This window comes from Octopus sinensis, linkage group LG6, assembly GCF_006345805.1.
Source record: "Octopus sinensis linkage group LG6, ASM634580v1, whole genome shotgun sequence".
Taxonomy (NCBI): domain Eukaryota; kingdom Metazoa; phylum Mollusca; class Cephalopoda; order Octopoda; family Octopodidae; genus Octopus; species Octopus sinensis.
Window position 1 is genome coordinate 24,374,470 of NC_043002.1, and position 9,083 is coordinate 24,383,552.

Consider the following 9,083-nt stretch of genomic DNA (forward strand, 5'->3'; position numbering starts at 1 on the left):
TATATCCCCATCTCCTGATTCTCTTGCTAGCAAAAAAGCAATAGCTGCAATATTCTTCTAACTTCCTACATAAACCAAAATTATATTGGGAGTTGGGGATTAAATTGAATCAGAAATAAATTGAAACTTAAACTGGAATTCAGTGAAAGAAAAATACTGAAATTCAAATCAGAATTTAAACTGACAATGCCAGTATTTTCTCAGATATTTGTTTTTCCTATCTGAATAGCAATTCATGCTTAAATTTCAACTTCCCATGACTCCCACATCTCCAGATTTTAATTAAATAAAACCATATTTTTTTAATATTTTATTAAATTTAAATAATTTGCAACTGATTTAAAAATTTAAATTTTAACATAAATAATATAAAATATTTTTTTCAAAGGTTAAAAATAAAAAACCTATTTTCAATTTTAGCTTATTTTATAAACCTTACTGCATTTAATTATTCTTCTTTTTTTCTCAAATATATGCCTCTACATCTCAATATATGTGAGAAACAAATTGCAATAAAGGTTAGATTTCTAAAAGTGCACTTGTGTGTATGTTTGAGTCTGTGAACAGAAATCAATAACAGACAGTCAATAAAATTCAGAGCTCTAAATTCAGAGGCTAAGACCTCTGAATTCAGAAAGAAAAAGCACTAAATTCAGATTTTCATCATGAAATGATTTATTTATTGATACACTGTGATTTGGACAACTAAGTTTACATAGTATTTTTTACAGGGATACCCTATTTACAGTATCAAAGGCATTTGTTAAATTAATGGAAACACATACAAGATCTCTGTTCTGTTCAGTGTATGTGGTTTACTGTGAAAATTAAATCCATTGTAGCCACAAAGTGATTTAAAAAAGATATCAACCACACAGTGATTTAAAAAAGATATCAATTACAAGGAGTTTATTCAGGCAAGTAAGAACAATACTTGCTAGAACCTTGCCAACTGCTGACAGCAAACCAATGCCTCTGTGGTTACCACTCTTTATTTCTGACACCATTTGTATAAAGAAGCAGCATAATTTCATCTTTCCAGTTCTTGGGAACAACACCATCTCTCTAGACTGCACTAATAAACTCATGAAGATTCTTTGTGATAGGACTATCACCAAAGTGTGAGAACTCAGCATAGATTTCATCTTTACTAGTAGCCTTAAGATTCTATTTCCATACTGTCATTGTTACATCTTGTACTGAGCATGCCATGGTCAAGGATGTAACAACATGTCTTTGTTCAAGGCTATTAGAGCCTCCCCTCCATACACACATAAGCATGTATCTGACTCATACATTGTTCGCTTTCCAGACATTTGTACATTACTGCATATACTTTATACGCACTTTCTGACAAGTTGTGGTGCACCTGAGCACTGCATACAATAATTTCATTATTTTATTATTATTATTTCATCATCCACAAAATTCAGTTTAACAGTACAGAGAAGTATTTAATCTAGCAATCTGGGCTTTCTGTTGACTTAATGTAGAGAGTAGAACTATCCTTAGAAAGTAAAAGAGCCTATGTCTAGCCTTTAAGCTTGTCTCGTAAGATGGAAAACCTTCCCAGCAGGTGTTCTGCATCTGCCATGTGATAGCTGAGATTGAGACTTTATATCTAGTACAGTGAGCTAACAGGGTGACCATGTTGCCTGAGGTACACCAGTATCTTTCAAGATTTTATAATCTTGTACTGAACAAATGCTAACATCTGGTGATCAGATGATAGCCCATCATATAGTAATACACTGTGAACATCGTGCTTTGCAGACAAAAGTCTCTGAATCGTAGCATTATTTTCATCAAACCAGCCACTATGACTGGCTGAAATATATCCCAGTCTTTCAGCACCACTTTGAATAATGGTATCAAAACCCTTCTCAGGCTGGATAAACAATTCTGAAGGTCCTTTACCACAGCAATATTGTATATCTTACAAATATTCAAGAGTCAAACAACTAAACTGACACACTCCTTTCATTCACTAATTACCAACTGGAACTGTTATTTGCATTAAACAATGGTCAATCCAATACTCTGAGCTATGAAAGGACTTGACACTACTGATATCACTGATATTGTGCAGGTGGAAGTTCATATAATCTAGTAGAGCTGGATTAGATAACCCAAACAGCTTTCAGCTGTGCATATAACATTTTTGTCTGCATCAGAGCTAGTTAAAAGAGGAATATGGGCACTTATAAGAGTAATATGGCATTCACTTTTCCTGTGTAGACACAGAGTCCTCAATTATTCAGGGATAGGAAGCTTTTTTCATTTCATAAAAGACTAAATAGCTCTGTGCTCAGGGCTATGCAATCAATACATATTTGACTTCAACTCCAATTCCTCTGTTTAAATTAAACTAATCACATATTCCTTACATTCAATAAAAGCACATAACATACATGACCAATTTGAATTACCAAGTTACTTTTTAACACCTTGATTTGTTAAACCTTGGATTTAAGGGCCATAATTATCCATTGTCTCTGTCTGTCTGTCTGTCTCTCTCTCTCTCTCATATATATATATATATATCAACAAACACCATCCGATCGTGGCCGTTCGCCAGCCTCATCTGGCACCTGTGCCGGTGGCACATAAAGACACCATCCGAAGACCCGGCGACGTAGTCAGTCCACCTGTGCATACCTTCCCTCTTATGACACTTGTGTAGACCTGTTGAGGCAAGTGTGTGACACTTGTGAAGACCTGTTGAGGCAAGTGAAAATCAAAAATCAAAAATCAAACCAAATCAAAATAGATGAATATCAATGGAATTTGTATCTTTGTGGTTCCAGTACCGGTGGCACACAAGAAAACCATCCGAAGTGGCCGTAGCTGGTACCGCATCGACTGGCCTCCGTGCTGTGGGCACAACAAACACCATCTGATCGTGGCCGTTCGCCAGCCTCACCTGGCACCTGTGTCGGTGGCACATAAAAAACACCATCCAAAGACCCGGCGACGTAGTCAGTCCACCTGTGCATACCTTCCCTCTTATGACACTTGTGAAGACCTGTTGAGGCAGAGGCAAGTGTGTGACACTTTGTGAAGACCTGTTGAGGCAGAGGCAAGTGTGTGACACTTGTGGAGACCTGTTGAGGCAAGTGTGTGACACGCGTGACACTTGTGAAGACCAGTTGAGGCAAGTGAAAATCAAACCAAATCAAAATAGATGAACATCAATGGAATTTGTATCTTTGTGGTTCCAGTACCGGTGGCACACAAGGACACGCGTGACACTTGTGAAGACCTGTTGAGGCAAGTGAAAATCAAACCAAATCAAAATAGATGAACATCAATGGAATTTGTATCTTTGTGGTTCCAGTACCGGTGGCACACAAGAAAACCATCCGATCGTGGCCGTTCGCCAGCCACATCTGGCACCTGTGTCGGTGGCACATAAAGACACCATCCGAAGACCCGGCGACGTAGACAGTCCACCTGTGCATACCTTCCTTCTTGTGACACTTGTGAAGACCTGTTGAGGCAAGTGACACTTGTGAAGACCTGTTGAGGCAAGTGAAAATCAAATCAAATCAAAACAAATCAAAATAGATGAGCATAAATGGAATTTGTATCTTTGTGGTACCAGTGCCGGTGGCACACAAGAAAATCATCCGAACGTGGCCGTAGCCAGTACCGCATAGACTGGCCTCCGTGCTTTGGGGACGTAACAAACACCATCCGATCGTGGCCGTCCGCCAGCCTCATCTGGCACCTGTGTCGGTGGCACATAAAAACACCATCCGAGCGTGGCCGTCTGCCAGCCTCGTCTGGCACCTGCCAGCCTCATCTGGCACCTGTGTCGGTGGCACATAAAAACACCATCCGAGCGTGGCCGTCTGCCAGCCTCGTCTGGCACCTGTGTCGGTGGCACATAAAAACACCATCCGAGCGTGGCCGTTCGCCAGCCTCGTCTGGCACCTGTGTCGGTGGCACATAAAATCACCCACTACACTCTCGGAGTGGTTGGCGTTAGGAAGGGCATCCAGCTGTAGAAACACTGCCAGATCTGACTGGCCTGGTGCAGCCTTCGGGCTCCCCAGACCCCAGTTGAACCGTCCAACCCATGCTAGCATGGAAAACGGACGCTAAATGATGATGATGATGATGATGATGATGATACACATATACACACACACACATATATATATAAAATTCATTGAAGTAAAAAACAATCAAGCATAAAAAAATCTTACAAAATAAAAGGTCATTTATTTAAAGGTAACAACATAAAAAAGAAATAAACAATAAGAAAATCAGGAATACCTTTGTTTCATATTTCAAAAGCCTAAACTACATTGAAATTAAAAGTAAAAGACTGAATAACTAAGCAACCTAACAAAAGAACATTTAATAAACTTAATTAGATACATAACTCATCTTTTTGAGATTAAAGCATTCTTTGAAAATAAAACAGAAATTAATGTAACATGAAACATTACATTATATGAAACAAAAGTTATTGAAATGTTTATTCTTCTAAAATTTACTAAAGGAACATTATTATATCTGCAGAATAGGGTTAAATCAAAAGTGAAAAGAATCCAATATTTACAAATAATTTGTTCTTAGAAGCATATGATTTGATTATTAGCAGTGCAGAAAATGTTTAAGGTAATAATTTGTGAAATTAGAAATTGTTGGAATTGGTAAAAATCTACTGACATTAAACAATTAAAGAAACAACCATAAGAAAAACAGGACATCACATTATCCTTTTTCCTTGGAAACTGATTACTTACTGAGAAAAAAATGAAGGGGAGGAATATACTGAGAAGAATGGAATGGAAAAGTAATTTTTTTTTCTTGAAAAACTTACCATCAGTTCATCTACAGAGGACAGTTTCGATTTCAAATCTTGCAAAAGTCCCCCACACATAAAAGAACTAGATTGAATGAAGCTCTCATTAGACTAGTTAAAATATTAACTTTAACAACAGACCCAATAGATTCCAACATAAACTAAAAGAATTTCTACAACCTTTCCAAAACTCCAACATCTTTATAAAAGCCAATTAAACAAAAAGCAAAAACAACAAAACAGAGGCTTGTACAATAAACTATTGTTAGATAATATCACTAAGACAACATTAAAAATGAAGCAAAACATCTAACAAATTAAACGTAACTGATGAAATACAATATCTCAACTTGTATAAACTCTTTGTAACCTTCAAGGATCAAAGGACCAAATTTACCCATAAGCCTAGTTGTAGGTTAATTATTATGAAACCCAGAAAAACCGTTGTTATTCTATTATGACTCTTATTAGGTAAAAGAAAAGAAAAAAAAAAACAGTGACGAGCGCTCTGATATAATAAAGAGCTATGATGGGGCTAAAATTGCAGCCCTTGAAAGTCAACTTATTCTTAATAAGCTAAATAATGAAGTAAAGGAGGTTAGCTTAGGATTACAGATACATTAGACTGGAGTGGCAGCAACAAATATGGACAGTATCAGAAAGAAGCTTAGTAGAATATATACACAACCTGAAAATATCAGTGAATACCAACCTCAAAATCATCAGCTGTCCAGATACTACTATGAATTTCACTAAAGGTTAATACTATTCCTTCCACAGACCTACAGAAGAAATCACCTAAATAGATAAAACTCACTCCATCTACCCCAATAACATAAGTAGGTATATTTCTAGCTTGACCATCATTAATAGGGCTACTTCAACAAAATCTAGATGTAGACACAGAAAAATCTTATGGTTTAATCCACTATATTGTCTGAATGTAGCAACCAAAGCAGTGAAATTCTTCACCCTAACAGATAATCATTTCCCACCAATGCATGGATACTGTAAAATTTTTAACAGAAATACAATATAAGATACCTATAAATGCTGCTCTAACACAGATTCACAAATACTTAGCCACAGCAAAGATGTTAGGGAACTGGTGTTCTGAGCTGATATTTCAGATGGTGATATATACTAAAAACTTACAGAGGATTAACAAGGAATACCTTCAAGGAAAGGAAAGATATGTTAGTTAGTTAGTTAGTTAATTTGGCTCAAAAGCAAATAGCAAGGCCATGTAGGGGGACATGGAGTTAAGTACAGGGTGGTGTTCATGTAAAGAGTTCAGGCCACTTGAGGTCAAGGGAGGCTTTGAACAAAGCGGTCGTCGGCATCTTCACCATCTCGTCTGGCAGCTTGTTCCACGGATCCGCAACCCGGACGGAGAAAGCTCCTCTCCTTCGATTGAGATGAAATCGATAACCATCTATGGTTATCGATGAAATATATAACCATCTATGGTTATCGATGAAATATATAACCATCTATGTTATATGCACAACGCATGAATTCATTTAAGAAAAAGAGAAACAAGTGCAATGCCTGAAGGTCTGCAAAGTGAGCAATCTGCTAATGCAACCTTTGCATCACAGAAAACTTAACAGATGTTAAACTTTCAGATACATTCCTGTTCTCAATGTATGCGAATATGGAACATGGGTGTTACAGACCACAATTTCAACTCAGCTAATTTTTCCCATCCCATTAGACCCGGCTACCTTCAGAATGCCCCCAACATCAACCACAACAGTACAACAAAGCATAAAAAGTACAAAAATGCACCAAACCCACCACTAGGATACCCCACTCATATATTATTCAATAGTCCCAGGACACATACTCTGGACCAAATATTCCAAGAGGTTCCATGGTTGAAACAACTGTCACCCAAACATTACTGTTAGTCTAACTCATCACTTACACCAAGCGTATGTACCTGAATTGAAGTTAGAAACATGTATGTGCATGTGTAATGTATGCCTGAGCATGAATTACAAGAATACCAGACACACACTATTATAAGAAAAACAACTAGGTGTAAGATAGCTACAAGCCATATTAGCTTCAACCACATATAATTTGCATACAGTAACAGAATATTTTTGGACGAACCTGTACACCCAATAAACAGCAATGTCAATACTAAGACTATATCATGACTTACACAACAGTCCACTAGCAGCTTACAAATGTGGCAGTTCTACTTTAGTTTATCTATACTCCAATATGAGTTATAGCCTTGAGTTCCCACATACATTTTGGCCAAAGCTCTATATGTAGCTAGATACCAAGATATCAAAACCATATTTTCCTAATTACATGTTTTATGAACGAATGAAAACAAATGAGAATTCACTGGAAATATGGTACCATTACAATAAATTGCCAAGTTTGACAATGCTGCATTTACAGAAGACCATACATCCAAAATTTTGATATCTGCAGTTATATCATGGTTACCTAATGACTACTTCTTATAGATACATCCAGTGGGAAGAACAGGTCACAGGATATTAACAATATACATTCATATGCATGAGTGTATGCATTTTAATATTATTTTAAAAGTAGTTGGACTGTTCTGTATCAAGGGAAACAAACGACATTACCATCTATGAACGATTACTCCCCCTGAACTAACATATTCATGAGTGCAATCCTAGCAATGACATCATTTCCTTTTACTTATGATCTTGCAACACATTTTCATTGGCCATAATGGCAGAAAGTCTGTTGTAATTCTAATTCTAGATAAATATTTATTGACATTCAACAACATGATACCTTAGGTTCTAGAAGACTGACACAAATTCCATTTAAAGATTTTATTATGAACTTTCCTAATGTTGAGTATTCCTTTTTCTAGTTATGAAGTATATGATAGGCATTAGGAAACGCATTTAGTTGTAGAAATCATACCAAAACAGACATTGGAATGCAATGCAATTTTCCATCTCAATGGATCCTGTCAAACTGTCCAATCCATGCAAGCATGAAAGATGGACGTTAAATGATGATGATATATATAACCATCTATGTATCATACTTAACCTATATACACCACTGACAGGCATGATGCCATGGTTTTGCTTGAAGGAAAAGGCTCTTCATAGACATACTGTGTTAAAAATAATATATATCAGAGCAAAATGAACATTGTTCCATCAATGATCTATGAGAGCAACAGACACATTTCAGCTTACTTGAGTCTTGCCAATGACATGTATGTCTAGTCACATGAATGGACAAAGTCTGTCCTTCCAATATATAGGAAACAGTGAATAATACAGTTACTGATATTACAGAAAGCTGTCTGCTTGAATGAAAACTTGGTGTACACAATTAGAACAGCATTAAATTAAAATTGCCTTCTATGTATCATATTTAATATATATACCATTGACAGACAGGATACTGTGGTTTTTGTCTGAAAGAAAATCACTTCATAGTCATGCTGTGTTAAAAACACAATATATATACAATAGAAGTGATGACTGGCAGTACAGAAAGAGTGAAAGTAGAGGAGACAAGGTTCAAAACAGATCCAATACAGTCTATTATACAGAGGCCTAGTATCTACAAGAGATAACATGATGAGAGAGGCAGTGGACGTATTGAATATAGCTGGGTACCACACCATCTATCATTATCCAAGTGACATGGGTGTGGAATAACAAGTGATGGAGAGAGATGAGTGATGGCGACCAAAGTATTAATAAAGTTAGAAGATAGGATCTTGCTACTATGTGGGTAACAGTCATGCTCATTATGTAGAAAAAGAGTAAGAAGGAATTTTATAGTGTATTCAGTGTAAACTAGACACACAAGAGGTACAATGGGATTACAAGTGGACTAACAAAGAAAGTAGACTTCATATGCATTAGGTACACATGGACAATATCCATGAAGAGCTCTTTCATAATTTATCCCTAATCGCCTAACATAAAGACATCATCTGTTCCTTGGGTTTCATAGACTTGTGAGCTACATGGTGACCTCATTACTGCAGGTGGCATGAGAAAAGCACCCAGTGCACAATGTAAATTGGTTTGCATTACAAAGAGCTTACAACCAGAGAAACCATACCAAAGCAAATACTAGAACACAATGCAAATTCTTGGACTCACTGAATCGTGTCAAACCATTCAACTCACACCAGCATGGAACATGGATGTGAATGGTGATGATGATGATGATGCACACAGAATCATCACAATGTGTGTGTGTGTGTGTGTGTGTGTAGAAAGTGAGAGAGAGA

The 9,083-nt window shown here is 36.7% G+C and overlaps 1 protein-coding gene and 1 long non-coding RNA gene across 5 annotated transcripts in view; one reads left to right on the top strand and one right to left on the bottom strand.

Moving 5' to 3' along the window:
* Positions 1–9,083, bottom strand: part of LOC115212735 (B-cell CLL/lymphoma 7 protein family member A) — a 38,122-nt gene that overhangs the window by 21,950 nt on the left and 7,089 nt on the right. The gene's annotated exons all lie outside the window — the stretch shown is intronic.
* The window catches only part of LOC118763854, a 26,522-nt gene continuing 18,613 nt past the window's right edge, over positions 1,175–9,083 (top strand). The window contains exon 1 of the long non-coding RNA XR_004999602.1: positions 1,175–1,186. This is a non-coding gene — a long non-coding RNA (uncharacterized LOC118763854). The remainder of the gene's footprint in view (positions 1,187–9,083) is intronic.